We start from the raw sequence: 17,070 nt of genomic DNA on the forward strand, positions 1-17,070 counted from the left end.
TGTCTCCCTCTGCTGGTCGTTGTTAGGTTACCTTTTCTCCAGCTGTGCCTTGTCTCCTCCTAACTACCTCGTCACCCCTTTTCCCACCTGTTCCCTTTTTCCCTCTGATTAGTCCTCTATATCTCTCTCTGTTTCTGCTCCTGTCTTTGTCGGATTCTTGTTTGTGTTGTTCATGCCTGAACCAGACTATCGTCATGTTTGCTGCAACCTTGTCCTGTCCTGTCGGAACCTGCCGGTCCATCTGAGCCTACGTTTTGTTTTGTTATTAAAGAAGCTCTGTTTACGTTAATTCGCTTTTGGGTCCTCATTCACGCACCGTAACAGTATCTTTCCAAATCATATCCAATCAATTGAATTTACCACAGGTGGACTCCAATCAAGTTGTTGAAACATCTCAAGGATGATCAATGGAAACAGGATGCACCTGAGCTCAAATTTGAGTCTCATAGCAAAGGGTCGGAATACTTATGTAAATAAGGTCTTTCTGTTTTTTATATTTTATAATTTTGCTTACATTTCTTTCCCATTTTAGCTTCCCGCAGCTGGTCTAGTCATATAGTCAGAGACATGGGGCTACTATGGCATATAGATAACTTGAGGAACAACCTGTTATTGTTTCCAATCATCTTTGCTTCTGAGAAATTTGGTCACGTGGCATAAGACAAAGAGCCGTTGAGTGTCCACAGTTCTTCAGTCTATCTTGTTCTTTTTCTGTCTTCCAAGGAAACAGCTGTGTGGAGATATGAATCTCATTGACAATTCTATCGGCAGATAGGAGTAACGTTATCACTTGTTTGTGTGCTATGACATCACACATCCGGTACATATAGCCACAAGAAGAAAACAAGGTAGCTTATGATGCCCCAAGGGGTGGAACCAACCATGACAAGCAGTTTTTTGGTTTCCATATAAACCCCTTGCGTTTCTGTTTGGTCTCTTATTGGTCTCGGTCTCCACTTATGGGTGGTCGTTGACCAGCTCCATTGTTGCAATAATTAATCGATATTACAGGTTGATTATTTGACGAAATTGAAAGTCTCTTCTCCCTTACTTGATTAGAATTTCCACGACATAGGCCTGGCCTATAGTAAGATGATGGGAATCTCCTCTTTTTAATGGAGGCCATCACTCTGTTTTCTAACGCAATTGCATTGCTTATAGAAACATGCACAACATGAGCTCATGGGCTCTCATGATGTGTTTCAGTAGATTTTCGATTACGGAGCTAGCCAACAACACAGCTAACACAATCACTGAAGCTGTAAAGACTGCAAATTAGCTGCACCATTTCGTTCTACCTTTTTTTCTTTGTATATATCCATAAAAATGATGCCAGCTGATTTATGATTTTGACTGGCTGAGAAATGCTGCCTGCCTGTCTGTATCGTCCCTACCCCTGACCCCTGACCCTGACACATGGAGATTGAATATGAATATTGAAACACTTTTGCAAATGTCGGAGAGACAGACAGCGAGGTTTATACAAATCACCGCAGTTGAAAACTAAATGTTAGTCTAAAAGAAATGTGAGATAATGTCTAGATGCTTTAATAGTGGAGATCAATTTTATAATTTGCCTGGCTGGGCAGATGAGACAGTGGATTGTGCCGTCAGATGGAACCGAGTAAATAGGCATTTATATTGGTTTATTGGTAACTTGTGGAGTAGACACCGGTTGGAATGCTCTATTAACCAATCAGCATTCAGGATTATAAACACCTGTTGTGTAAGTATAGCTAAACCCTGCACATTTCCACAATGTATGTCCTTAAATGTGGATTTTAAACCTAACCCTAACTAATGAAGGTGAAGTTTGATGCGTTGGTCAACCAGACCTTCCCCGCATTTGGGTGAATGTGTCTGGGAACAAGATTAGGTGTAATGTGACTAACATGACATCACTTTAGAGCGTATGCAATCCTTCAGCACAACATGTCACGCTTTATAAAGCACATGTTTATATTTGACACAGTGGGTTGTGTAACTTTTGACACAGGTGATTGTCACACAGTAATGCCACATTTATGACGCATTTTATATAGTGTAAAGTACGGTTATGATGCTTTATGTTGTGCTTATGAAGCCTTTATGAAGCCTTTATAAGGTGCACTTCATTTAAAGTGGGACCGTCAGCTGTATGCACAAGCGCAGCCTGCCTAGCTACTGCCAGATTGAGAAATATTACTTGACAGACTCCATTCTCTGTCACGAATCGTTGCCGGTCTACTAGCTGCCACCGGTCTACTAGCTGTTCCGTGTTCGTTTGGTTTTGTCTAATTGGTTTCACCTGTTCATTGTTTGGTTGTTAGGGTGGGGTTATTTAAGTTTGTTTAGCCCGCTTCTGTTTGTGCGGGCTTGTTCTTCTGTATTTGTGAGAGGTGTTAGTGTTTGTTGGGTTTTCTCGCTGTCCTGGTATTTTGGTATTTTACCTAAGGGTACTATATTGTTTTTATAGTTACGCCTGTTTGGGTATACTATTTTGTTCCTTTGATTTTGGACATTAAAGCGTGTTTTTTCCCGCATCCTTTGCTCTCTGCGCCTGACTCCACACCCATTCACTCATTGAGCGTTACATTCTCTCTATCCATACATGACGTGAGACAAATTTGACAGAATTACCAAAAGTAACAAACATTCTAGTCCAAAACCATTTTTCATTTTCTAGTATAAACCCTATGAAAGTCCCATCTACTTCTTGGTTCAAGTAATGTGTTGTTTTTGAATGGGCGTCAAGCTTATATACTGAACAAAAATATAAACGCAACATGCAACGATTTCAATGATTTTACTGGGTTACAGTTCATATAAGGAAATCAGTCAATTTATATAAATTCCTTAGGCCCTAATCTATGGATTTCACAGGACTGGGCAGGGGCTACCCGCTGGGGAGCCAGGCCCAGCCAATCACAATGAGTTTTTCCCCACAAAGGGGCTTTATTACAGACATAAATACTTTTTATTGTCCCCAGCACAAGTGGCAGCTGTGTAATGATCCTGATGTTTAATCAGTTTCTTCATATGCCACACCCGTCTGGTGGATGGATTGCCTTGGCAAAGGAGAAATGCTCACTAACAGGGATGTAAACAAATTTGTGCACAAAATTAGAGAAATTAGCTTTTTGTGGGTATAAAACATTTCTGGTATATTTTATATCACCTCATGAAACATAGGACCAACACTTTATATGTTGCGTTTAGATTTTTGTTCAGTAAATCCTAAAATTCATAAAAAATGCTAGATTTTTTTTTTTTCTTCATGAAAATAATTTACGATATACAACGTGTAAAGTTCTATTCGTATTTGGGATTAATTTACCTTTACCCAATGCCTTTTATTAAGGTTTTCGAGTACAAACAAAATGCAATTGAAAACCTTCTTGAAAAGGCATCAGGTAGAAGGAAATGAATCCACAAATATAAATATAATTTGACATACTGTATATCTGAAATGAACATGTTTTCCTGAATTTGATTATACTGTATAAACTTGAAGCCCATTCAAAAACAGTAACCAGGAAGTAGGCAGGACTTCCATAGCATATTAGTAATTTCCGGTGTGTGACTTTGGGAACAACAGGTAAAATAAGGGATATGGGAGAGTGCTTGACGACGAAATGTCCAACCTTAATCCTGCAGTGCAATAGATTACTGTTCTTTCTCTGGTTTAGAAGTGCAGCATTCAGTTGTTCGATCAATGAACAATAGATTGATAGATAGACGATTGCAGCTATACGTAAGAGATTAATTTCCTCTTGGGGATAGTGAGACGCTAGCGTCTCAAGTGGCCAATAGCCTCGGGAAATGCAGAGCGCCAAATTTTAATAAAACGCTATAAAACTCAAACTTTCATTAAATCACACATGCAGGATACTCAATTAAAGCTACACTCGTTGTGAATCCAGCCAACATGTCAGATTTTAAAAATGCTTTTCGGCGAAAGCATGAGAAGCTATTATCTGATAGCATGCACCCACCTGAACCAGTTGTAAACAAAAGAACTAGCGTAGCAGGCGCTACACAAAACGCTGAAATAAAATATAAAACATGCATTACCTTTGACGAGCTTCTTTGTTGGCACTCCAATATGTCCCATAAACATCACAATTGGTCCTTTTTTTCGATTAATTCCGTCCATGTATACCCAAAATGTCAATTTATAAAGCAGGTTTGATCCGGAAAAAAACAGCTTGCCAAAACACAACGTCACTACAAAACATTTCAAAAGTTCCCTATAAACTTTGCCAAAATATTTCAAACTACTTTTGTAATACAACTTTAGATATTTTTACTCTAGACTTGTCTTGTATATGTGCTCTTTTGTTCACTTTTAGTTCCAAGTGTCCTAAGTCTGATGAAGTTTGCTACTTGCAGTTTTATTTTCAACTTTTGTCATTTTAAGGTTCTCCTGCAGTCACGGACCAGATGCTTGAACAGATGTCTCTCATTTGCGCATGTCCCTCTTGAGTCGGTGGCTTGTACCACTCTGTTGCTTGCTGTGACTATGACACAGAAAGGAATGTCGGGCCCCTATGATGGAGCCTAATTGCAGGAGCTAGTGAGATGGGCAAGGCCAGGGCTAGGGTCTAGGGCAGGGGACTGCAATGTGTGGCTCTGGAGAAGCAGGTAGCTCTTTAACTGCTTGTTTGGGTTCTAACCCCTGGGCTAGTGGCTAGGAAACTGCAGCTAACGATGCACACCATCCTTCACCGTCACGCACTTTCTTTTCAGGAACTCTGCAGCGAAAGTAGCATTTTACAGCAGCATTTTACCTTTCCAGCACTTTGTTAAGTGTTTTAGTGGCCTGATTGATTACATTAACAAATGAAGTCTAAATAGTACAGGTGATTGAACGTGAAATAGATGAATCCATTCTAGGCCCAGCAATGTGGAGAGAGCCATGTGTCTCACACTTTAGTGAGGTGAAATGAATGTCTGGTCTGCTAGTGGCTGCCCATTTCACCTCCTCTGTGCCCATTTCACAGTTCCCAAAACCAGTCGAGCCATCACCACCACAGACATCAGCCATCTGTTTTGGATCTGCTCTCTGCCACACAAAATGGCAGCCTGGTATCAGCAGAAAAGGTTCAATCTGGTACTTTTTCCCCAAAAGATAGCAATCAAAGAACATGAGGCTTACATTGCATTCAGTGGGGGGAAGATTAGTGTCACAATATTGACGCCTAGAGACAAGCCTCAGAGACATGATGACTAGGTGAATACATTGCATTCAATGAGATTGACGCATTGATACTGCATAGGTCGAGTTGTTGACACAAATCAATTGCCTTCATGATGTCAAATCTCTCTCTCTATTCTTTAATCCAGGAATCAACAATTACATTCAGTCACGGGCCAATTTTTTCTAGTAGCTATTGACCACAAAAACCCAAAACAGATATAATATTTGACTAAAACATAATGATTTCAAACCTTGCTTACATTTGTATACGATCAGATGTCTCTCTGTTATGCGTGGGAATACCTGGGAACAGATTTCCAACATTTGAATCATTTAGAGCGGATTTCCTGGTGTTTTTACAGTCTTTTTTGTCCAACAATGAACCCCCCCCTCTCATAATGTTGCTACCTGTATACTAGTAGCATTACAAGCCTACACTGCCTGCAAAGTTTTTACCAGATAATTTAGCCAAAGCATCATAACCTCTCTTTTCTAGCTAGCAACCATATTCAGCTTGTCAACATGTGACTGTGACCTGCTCCAAAATCATGTCTACACATTGATGGGATTGAGACATGGGAGCCAGCCAGCCACATCTCTAACTTGCCAAGTTAGCTAACATTAGCTAAAAAAATATATGCTGATGGTCCTGTTGGTCAATGTCATGGCATTGCATACCAAAAGTTGTTTGCCAAAGTGTAAGCGCCAAAAATTATCCGCCCAATTTAGTCAATATAATTGCACTGCTTACCAAAAGTTGAGTGCCCAAAATTGACTGCCAAATTAGTCAATTTACCATCTAGAAAATAACACAATATTAAAGATACTAGTTACAGTGCATTACAAAAGTATTCATCCTCCTTGGCATTTTTCCTATTTTGTAGATGCTGAAAAGGCATTTGATTCAGTGGGATGGGATTATCTATTCCAAGTCATGGAAAGATTTGGTTTCAACAGAGAAGTGATACAGTGTGTCAAAACACTGCATTCGTGTCCGACTGCTAGAATAAAGAATAAAGATAATTGGACATTTGTCATGAATGATGAAATTAGAGCGAGGGGCAAGACAAGGCTGTACTCTTTCACCCACGATCTTCTCCTTGTACATCGAGCCATTAGCACAGGCAATACAACAGGACCCATCTTTAGAGGGAATAACAATAAGAGACAGTGAACATGAGATATGCATGTATGCTGGTGACATTCTGTTATTCCTTAAAGACGCAGGCTCAAGTGTACCTAGATTGATGGATGTTTTACAAACATTTGGAACATATTCAGGATATGTGCTTAACGTACACAAGACCCAAGCCCTAGTATATAATTATACCCCACAGAAAAAGCTGAAGAGCAGGTATAACTTCCAGTGGACCTCTTCATCCATTAAATAACTTGGAGTAAATTTACCAAAAGATAAAACCAAACTTCATGACGTGAATTACAATCACATCCACAAGACAATATATGATGACCTGGACAGGTGGAATCTTAGTAGTAGAATTGAAACAATCAAAATGAACATTGTGCCAAGGTTACTGTATTTGTTCCAATCACTGTTTATAGAAATCCCGCCAAAACAGTTTAGAGAATGGGATAAACGGATATCAAGGTTTATCTGGAACAGTAAGAGACCAACAATTAGATATACAACATTACAACTACCAAAACACATTGGGGGTATGGCCTTACCAAACCCCCTATTTTGTGTCAACCCAATTGAGACCTCCGGTGTGTTGGTGCAATTCAGAATCCAAATCCAAATGGAAAGACATCAAGACTACTTTGACAGAGATACACATACAGTCAGTTTTGGGAAATAAGGACATGGTAATAGAAATATACAATAGACAACATCAGTGGATTAATTTCTCTCTTAAAACATGGTTTAGGGGTAGTTAAGCAAAATAATTTAGACAGAGGTCAAACTGCTGAGTTGGCCCGCATATGACCCCGGCTTCATCCCTGCAATTCAGGATAGCAGATTTCAACAGTGGATGCAGAAAGGCATCACATCATTTAGTACAATCAAAAGGAATGGGGACCTAGAGAACCTCCAGGATCTAAGTAAAAAACATGGCTTGGATAAACAAGATTTTTACAGATACCTACAAGTTCGACACTATTTCTTAAACCTGTCTAGGACTGGGGTTCCGCCAGGAACCCCTCGCCAACAGCCAATGAAATTGCAGGGCGCCAAATACAAATCAACAGAATTCTCATAAATCAAATTTCTCAAACATACAAATATTTTACACCATTTTAAAGATACAATTCTCGTTAATCCAGCCACAGTGTCTGATTTCAAAACTGCTTTACAGCGAAAGCTCCACAAACTATTATGTTAGGTCACCACGAAGCCACAGAAAACCCCAGCCATTTTTCCAGCCAAAGGGAGGAGTCACAAAAAGCACAAATAGAGAACATTAATCACTAACCTTTGATCTTCATCAGATGACACTCACAGGACTTCATGTTACACATTACAAACATTAGTATGTTTTGTTCGATAAAGTGCATATTTATATAAAACAAATCTTATTTTACATTGGCGCATTACGTTCAGTACTTCTAAAACATGCAGTGATTGTGCAGAGAGCCACATGAATTCACAGAAATACTCATTATAAATGTTGATGAAAATGCAAGTGTTATGCATGTAACTTTAGATACACTTCTCCTTAACCCTTACATGCGTGAGTTCCAAATATCTCTAACGGTCGCCTTAGCGTGAGTTTTTTTATGCACGTGATGTTAGAATGTCCTCTCCATTCCAGAATGTGATTGATACGTAACAGTACATTTTATCTGCGCTGCCCTCAAACTAAAGCAGCAGCCTGTTTATATTTATAGGTTGTTTTAACTTCAATTTCAAATGATTTTCTAACAAGTTTTTATTTTCTAAAAACAGTTTGAATTTAGGTGTGTTCCGCCTCCTCATTCACATAAAAATAGTCATTTTTACTTTTGCGGATAATTAAATTTTTGGGACATTTCTGACACGGAAAAAATTCTGCAAGCACTTCCCAATTGTTTGTGCAGTTCACGTCTGCAGCTCATCTCCCGTCAGAACAGGATCTGCACACGTGTTCACATTTTCCATTCCACATAGCGTACTGTATGTATGGAGCATAATATATTTGTGTATATTCTTTATCACCGCGGACACGTGAGGTAACGTTACACATTTTATAACCTTTATGGTGTTATTGTCAATCATGCTTACCTAGCTACATTATTCTATTAGCTCTGTAAAACAATGCTAGTTGCGTCAGAAAACGATTAGCTTGTGTTGTATTTTGAAGCTACCCTGGCCTTATGACTCCCAAGTGGCGCAGCGGTCTATGGCACTACATCTCAGTGCTAGAGGCGTCACTACAGACACCCTCGTTCAAATCCAGGCTGTATCACAACTGGCTGTGATTGGGAGTCCCATAGTGCAGCGCACAATTGGCCCAGCGTTGTCCGGGTTTGGCCGGTGTAGGCCATCATTGTAAATAATAATTTGTTCTTAAATTGCTTGCCTAGTTAAATAAAATAAAAATATGACCATGGTTTGTTTATTTGGTCTATTCAGCATAGCTCTGTTCTGCCCTGCCTTGCCCCCTTGTGGAGCTCAAAAGTTAGTTTCTTACTGTTATAACTCAAATCTGTGATTTTGTCAATGCAATAAACTATTTTTTATAGCAGTGTTTATTATGTTACTTCTTTGTAGTATTGTTTTATTGCTATATCCTTATATTGTGTTCTAATGAATAATTCCTCTTTATTCTGTACTTTCAGAAACCAGAAACATTATTTGCCAATATTATAACTGGAGCTGGACATCTTTGGAGCTGAAGAATGAGGACAGCTTTTGTATGCTAACGTACACTCCTTAACAGTTTTACTGGATGAAAACACAGCAAGAAAACACATATGCCAATATGTAATAGTCATCTATTTTATTTGTTTTCACATGTTTTCAATTCTAGGTGACAAATCATGCATTCCGATTCTTGCACAGATTGTAATGGGCACATATTATGTGGGTAAAATACTTTTTTGAAGGTTGTACTGATTATGATGAGCTAAGCTAATTCCAGCTGTGTAGCCATGTTTGTTGACATACAATGCATTCTGGGATTCAGTCTGTTTGACCAAAGATGTTATAACAAAATGAGGTGAGTAAGAGTTCACAAATTTTTTGAGGACTTCCGGAAATTAATGGTGGGATGTGAACGATGGTAGATGACACACCCCTTCAACATGCATACTATAAACAGACCAAACTCATCTCGTCTTCTCTTATTATCTTCGGTTTCTGTGAGGAAAAAATGCATGGCTGCGCGCTGAAACTAATCGTCGGATTACTTTCAATTTCTATAAAGTGTTTTACCTAGTTATTTCGATCAATGGTGAGCTCACCCGTGATGTGATTAATTATATATTGCTATTAGCTAATTCATATTGTAGTTTATGTCAGCCGAGAGTTAGAAAATATGACTGCTTGTGTTGGGTCAATCTTTCCTCAGCGCTAGGACAAATGTAGCCTACATTTTTCCGGTTAGGATGATCGTGTTATGCTATATTTACTTCTGTGAATATCTGAACAATGCATCCAAAAATAAATTGCTGACATTCTGGACATAACTTTGTAAGGACTGTGTTTGTGTAAATAGTTTCTGAAAAAAGTGTGGCCAGCTCAAACGCTGATTGTTGCGTCATTCGAAACTGCCGTTCTAAACAAGCATTCTAAATGAGTGTCCTAATCACACGGGGTGTGATCGTACGCTTCAGGGACCACTGTAGAACGACCACACCGGTGTGATGGTACGTGTGAAAGGGTTAATGCAACCGCTGTGTCAGATTTTAAAAAACTTTACGGAAAAAGTAAAAAAAAAACAATTTAAAATCTTTACTTGGGTATTCAACCTCAAAGAAACAAACTACAAACTATATTAAACAGAAATGGGAGAAGGAACGTAACATTGAAATAACTGATGAAACATATTTGAGACACAACAAAGCTCCACCAACTCAAGGTCACGGAGAGAATTCTGTTGGAAGAATGTTATACGTTTCTTCATAACACCTAAACTGAAATCAAAACAGACTGGCTCCCTACACCCTTGTTGGAGAGAATGCGGGCTATCGAGGGTGGATCACTCTCATATATTTTGGCAATTAATGTAGGAGCATATAACACATTAGATCTGGTAAAATATATATTTTTTGTACCATCATCTTTGAAATGAAAGAGGAAGGCCACAATGTATTATTCCAGTTTAGGTGCAATTTAGATTTGGGCCACTAGATGGCAGCAGTGTATGTGCAAAGTTTTAGACTGATCCAATGAACCATTGCATTTATGTTCAAAATGTTGTATCAAGTCTGCCCAAATGTGCCTAATTGGTTTATTGATGCATTTTCAAGTTCACAACTGTGCACTCTCCTCAAACAATAGCATGATATTATTTCACTGTAATAGCTACTGTAAATTGGACAATGCAGTTAGATCAATGAGAATTTAAGCTTTCTGACCATATCAGATATGACTATATCCTGGGAAATGTTCTTGTTACTTACAACCTCATGCTAATCACATTAGCCCACGTTAGCCCAACCCTCCTGGGGTGGGATCACTGATCCTGTTAAGCAAATGTTTACTCCTGAACTTATTTAGGCTTGCCATAGCAAAGGGGTTGAATACTTATTGACCTTTCAGCTTTTTATTTTTTTATTAATTTGTAAAAATGTCTAAATAAAAAATTCCACTTTGACATTAAGGGGTATTGTGTGTAGGCCAAAAACAAAACAATCTAAATGTAATACATTTTCAATTCGGGCTGTAACAACCAAATGTTGAAAAAGTCAAGGGGTGTTAATACTTTCTGAAGGTATTGTATCCTAAGATTAATGCATTAACTGTAATTCAGTGTCTGCTAAATGATGTAAATGTAAAAAGTACTGAACTCTACTGTACTGTTCGGTTACTGTACTGTACTGATTGGTTCAGATTTGGTCCGGTCCTGTCTGTGCGTAGAATAATACCCACGTATGCAAAGGAGGATATTGCATATTACTACCTTTGAGTACCTACACTGAAAAAAAAAATGCATTATCATGATGAAACATGAGGTGATGGAGGAGGACAAATGGCATGACAATGGGCCTCAGGATTTCGTTACGGTGTCTCTGTGAATTTAAATAGCCATCGATAAAATGCAATTTTTTGGTTGCTTATGCCTATGCCTACCCATACCAAAACCCCACCCCCACCATGAGGTACTCTGTTCACAACGTTGACATCAGCAAACCGCTCGCCCACATGACGCCATGCACGCTGTCTACCATCTGCCCGGTACAGTTGAAACCGGGATTAATCCCTGAAGAACACACTTCTCCAGTGTGCCAGTGGCAATCGAGCACACAGATGAGCTTCCCTGAGACGGTTTATGACATTTTGTGCAGAAATTCTTTCGTTTTGCAAACCGAGATTCATCAGTTGTCCGAGTGGCTGTTCTCAGATGATCCCGCAGGTGAAGAACCGGATATGGAGGTCCTGGGCTTTTGTGGTTACACGTGCTCTGCGGTTGTGAGGCCTGTTGGACGTACATGCCAATTGCACCATCCCTTCAAAACTTGAAACATCTGTGGGAATTTGTTGCGTGACAAAACTGCACATTTTAGAATGGCCTTTTATTGTCCCCAGCACAAGGTGCACCTGTGTAGTGACCATGCTGTTTTATCTTTATATGCAACACCTGTCTGGTGGATGGATTATCTTGGCAAATGATAAATGCTTACTAACAGGATGTATACTAATTTGTGCACAACATTTTAGAGGAATAAGCTTTTTGTGTTTGGAACATTTCTGGGATCCTTTATTTCAGCTCATGAAACATGGGACCAACACTTCACATGTTGTGTATATTTAGAATAAATCAACATGAAGAGGATGACATTCATATCCATAATTATGCATTTATGTGTAGTACAGATCAGGGACCCATGATGACATTTTGTTACTGTTATTCTGTTCCCAGGTTGTTACGCTCATTTGAATGAGGAGACCAAGGTGCAGCGTGGTAGGCGAACGTCTTACTTTTATTCAAATGAACACCGAAAAAAAAATACAAAACCAACGTAAAGTTCTGCAGGCTACACAGCAACTATACAAAATCAAGATCCCACAAACTAAGGTGGAAAAAAGGCTGCCTAAGTATGATCCTCAATCAGAGACAACAATAGACAGCTGCCTCTGATTGGGAACCATACCAGACCAAACAAAGAAATAGGAAAACTAGATTGCCCACACTGGTCACACCCTGACCAAACCAAAATAGAGAATTAAAAGGATCTCTAAGGTCAGGGCGTGTCACAGGTGTAAATAATTTTCCCTTACTGTAGTTCAATAACCAAAAAAGGTTAGGGTTATGATGTCATAGATAAATGTAAAGGTGTCATGTTATAGCTGACACCCTATTCTTCCTGCATCTTAGAATTTTTCATTAGGAGAAGAAACAGTATTTAACAGAGTTTTTGGAAAAAGTGGTCACATAAAAAACAGGGACATTTTACTGGAATTCTGTTAGCAAACTTTGCATTTGCACAGTTCTTCCAGTAAATCTGTTTTTGTCAAATGTTCAGTGTAAACTGTTATACAGTGGCTTGCGAAAGTATACACTCCCCTTGGCATTTTTCCTATTTTGTTGACCTGGAATTGAAATAGATTTTTGTGGGGTTAGTATCATTTGATTTACACAACATGCCTACGGCCTACGAAGAAGCAAAATATATTTTATTGTGAAACAAACAAGAAATAAAAAAATCTGAGCGGACATAACTATTCACCCCCCCCAAATTCAATACTCTGAAGAGCCACCTATTGCTGCAATTCCAGCTGCAAGTCTCTTGGGGTATGTCTCTATAAGCTTGGCACATCTAGCCACTGGGATTTATGCCCATTCTTCAAAGCAAAACTGCTCCAGCTCCTTCAAGTTGGATGGGTTCCGCTGGTGTACAGCAATCTTTAAGTCATACCACAGATTCTAAATTGGATTGAGTTCTGGGCTTTGACTAGGCCATTCCAAGACATTTAAATGTTTCCCCATAAACCACTCGAGTGTTGCTTTGGCAGTATGCTTAGGGTTATTGCCCTGCTGGAAGGTGAACCTCCATCCCAGTCTCAAATCTCTGGGAGACTGAAACAGGTTTCCCTAGAGAACATGGATGGTCAGCTCCCAGCATTTTCATGCAGTGTAGTAACGACAAGATTTGGCACAATGTTTATTGTTGTTTGACTAGCTAACGTTAGCTGGCTGGCTCCCTAGCTGACAGTGTTAGTCGTATCCTACAACTGTTTGATTCGCTAGTTAGAGCCTGATGTTAGCTAGCTAACATTGAACCTGGATGGTTAGCTCCCAGCGTATTCATACAGTGTAGTAACGACATGATTTGCCACTATGTTCATTGTTGTTTAACTAGCTAATGTTAGCTGGCTGGCTAGTTAGCTGACGTGACGTGTGTGATCTTACATGTTGTTTGCCTAGCTAGGTTCATTGTTTACGAAGCTAGCTACATGTCTTAAGCTAAAGAGTACATCATGAGTTGAATATGGCCAGTGTCAGTAAACGTCTGCAAAGAAGTGTAATGAAATTGTTTCCAGCAGAGTTGGTTACGCTGTTTTCGTGTTATCCATGGGTAAACAACTCATCGGCCAGAGCTAAACGCTCCGAGGGTGAAACAAGATGGGTGGGGCTAAAGCTTAAGAGGGTGTGAACGGTGCTGATTGTGTGTAGACAAAGAATAGCGCTTCACTAGATAACAAAACATTCCAAGGCCATTTTCTCAAAAGTGTGTTACAAGTTTATCAACTTTCCCATTGTTCCTCAACAATGCATTATGATATACAAGTTTGTACCTCTACGTTTATCCAATGTAGAAAAAAACACAATTTCGAATTTTGCTACATAAGACCGAATCCAGGTGGTGAGTCACATTTGTTGCCATGCATATCCTAGAATACGCCAAAATGTAGTAAGAAATGTACACATGGCTGATAAATGAGGCTGTGTTTACATAGGCAGCTCAATTCAGATATTTTGCCAGTTATTTGCGTATCTGGTATCCTGTCTAATATTTTCCCTAATGAGTAAACAGCAAAAAAAAAACATATGGAATCTGATGATTTTACCACCTCAACATGTGGATCTGTATCCTGATACAAACCCAATCCTTCATATGTGACCTCTTTCTGGATGCATTTTTTTACCATGACAACCACCCAAATTGAAAGGAACACTGACAGGAAATGAGCATTGCTCCTGGGTCATTCTTGAATGGTGGTGGTAAAATGCAGTCCCTTGACTTTGGCACCATATACAAACACTATAAAATATGAAGACCATGACAAATAATACATTTTCTGTTTTATCTAACTGTTATTTAATAAGAAAACATACACTGTGTGTACAAAACATTAAGAACACCTGCTCTTTCCATAACAGACTGGCCAGGTGAATCCAGGTGAAAGCTATGATCCCATATTGATGCAACTTGTTAGATCCATTTCAATCAGTTTAGATAAAGGGGAGGAGACAAGTTAAATAATGATTTTAAAGCCTTAAGACAATTGAGACATGGGTTGTGTATGTGTGCCATTCAGAGGCTGAATAGGTAAGACAAAAAAATGTATGTGTCTTTGAACATGGTATGGTTGTAGCTAGGTGCCAGGAGCACCGTTTTGGTGTTAACCAACAAAGGTCTTCACCCTGACTCTTTGCTGTCACTATATACAGTTGGCTACAGCCAGCTACAGAGTGAAAGAGCATGGCTGCTCAGAGGACAGACAGACGTGTAGCTTGCGAGAATAATCTAGTAGTATGGTTCAGTGGTGGTCTCAGGCTAGCACCTAACGCAGTGAAAACTCGGACAGTGTTCTGACCAACAGGTTCTGAGCTTGCAGCTGGTTGGCTAGTTTGTTCTAGGCTAAGTTTCTCCGCTCACCCTATATAGATCTAGCAACTGTGACAATCTCAAAAGGACGGAGTTGGGACATGATTAGGAAGAGGTGGCCTGCATTCTCTGTGAGGAGCCTACATGGTGTGTGTGTGTGTGTGTGTGATCTGCGTTATTTTCAAAAGATGACTGATGTCCACACTGAGATTCAGCTGGTCCATCAGTGCTATTTGTCCATCACCCTCAGCCTTACCGCACCTCGACACGATAAACAGACGGGGGTGATGGACAGCACCTGTCAGCGTGTGGACTCGATGAGAGTGCAGACTGCTCTGATTATTTATGGAAGGTCACTTAAAAAAAGATCCATCGGTGAATTATTAAATGAGAGTCGAACAAGGGGCTTGTTTTGTTTTGTTTTGCTGCATCATTGACCGCATATGTCCATGGCAGACAAAAGAAACACGCATAGATATCAACAGCATTGTTGACGAACCCGCCTCTTGTCTGTCTGGATCATGTTTAAGCTATTGCTAACCCCATTTGTGTAAGTACAAAATGGTAAGGGACTATAATAATAGAAACAGAATCAAAATGGGTGTCTAATGTAATGGTGTGGTCAATCATGCCTCAGTATATTTTTTCTTCTCATTTGCACCCCAGCATCTCTACTTGCACATTCATCTCCTGTACATCTACTGTATCACTCCAGTGATTAATTGCTATATTGTAATTATTTCACCACTATGGCCTATTTATTGCCTTACCACCCTTATCTTACCTCATTTGCACACACTGTATAAAGGCTTTTTTTTTCCAATTGTGTTATTGACTGTATCTTTGTTTATTCCATGTGTAACTCTGTGTGGTTGTTTGTGTCGCACTGCTTTGCTTTATCTTGGCCAGGTCGCAGTTGTAAATGAGAACGTGTTCTCAACTAGCCTACCTGGTTAAATAAAGGTGAAATAAAAAATTAAAGTATGTATGGACGTTGTTATTTTTCTCTAACATCACGTATTGATCTTCTGTGTCAGTGTATGTCACCTCCCACTACACAGCTTCTATCATCTGACCTAGAACATTGTCCGAATGTTAAATGTCTTTCTGAAAGCAACATTTGTCCAAGCAGTTGTGTTGAATGAATCAATACTAAATAAGGTATCACAAGTCTAGCATTCATTCTCATTCTAAATCAATAATAGTTGTGGCCTGAGGACTAGTTGTTGTAATACTGTTTGCATTATTTTTGCGGGGAGTTTACACTCCATTTGATCCCACATGTGTTGCTGTGCTTCTGGTGAACAGCAGTGGGGAGGTGAAAGAGAGACCAAGTCCCGTTGAACAATTGGCAGGGATTGAAAGTGACATGTTGACCACGGATGTCTGGCTCCCCTCTCCTCTGGTTCACAGAAACTTGTGAGAGGTAAGAGCTGAGAGGGAGACATGGTGCAGGAGTGAAGGGGGGGGGTGGGGGGGGGGGGGGGGGGGGGAGAGGAGGAGGGAGGCCTCTCACTCTGTCTCACTCTCTCTGTCTCTCTCTCATTGTCTCTCTCTACCCTTTTAGTGAATCGAATTCATCAAGGTCTAATGCAACCCAGGTGTCCCTGATGGCTATACAGGCCAATTTAATCCACAGCAATAGTCCACTGTCAAGTTAAAGCATAAATACAATATGGTGCAGGGGACACACTCTGTAATATAGTCATAATGAAGGAGGTAATGGGACCTTGTGACATCCCATACTTTCCATAATATCTGGTTCAATGCAACCTGGGCTAATAAGAATGGGATTGGCTCACTGATACATGCATGGAGAAATGTATATATCAACACAAACACAGATTGACATTTGATTGTGATAGTGTATGGAAAAGAAAGAATAGAAAAGAATAGAAACCGTGGAACTGCTTTTCTCTGAGAATTAAAAATTGAGACGGGATTAAGACTATCTT

Source organism: Oncorhynchus mykiss, chromosome 1, assembly GCF_013265735.2.
Source record: "Oncorhynchus mykiss isolate Arlee chromosome 1, USDA_OmykA_1.1, whole genome shotgun sequence".
NCBI lineage: Eukaryota > Metazoa > Chordata > Actinopteri > Salmoniformes > Salmonidae > Oncorhynchus > Oncorhynchus mykiss.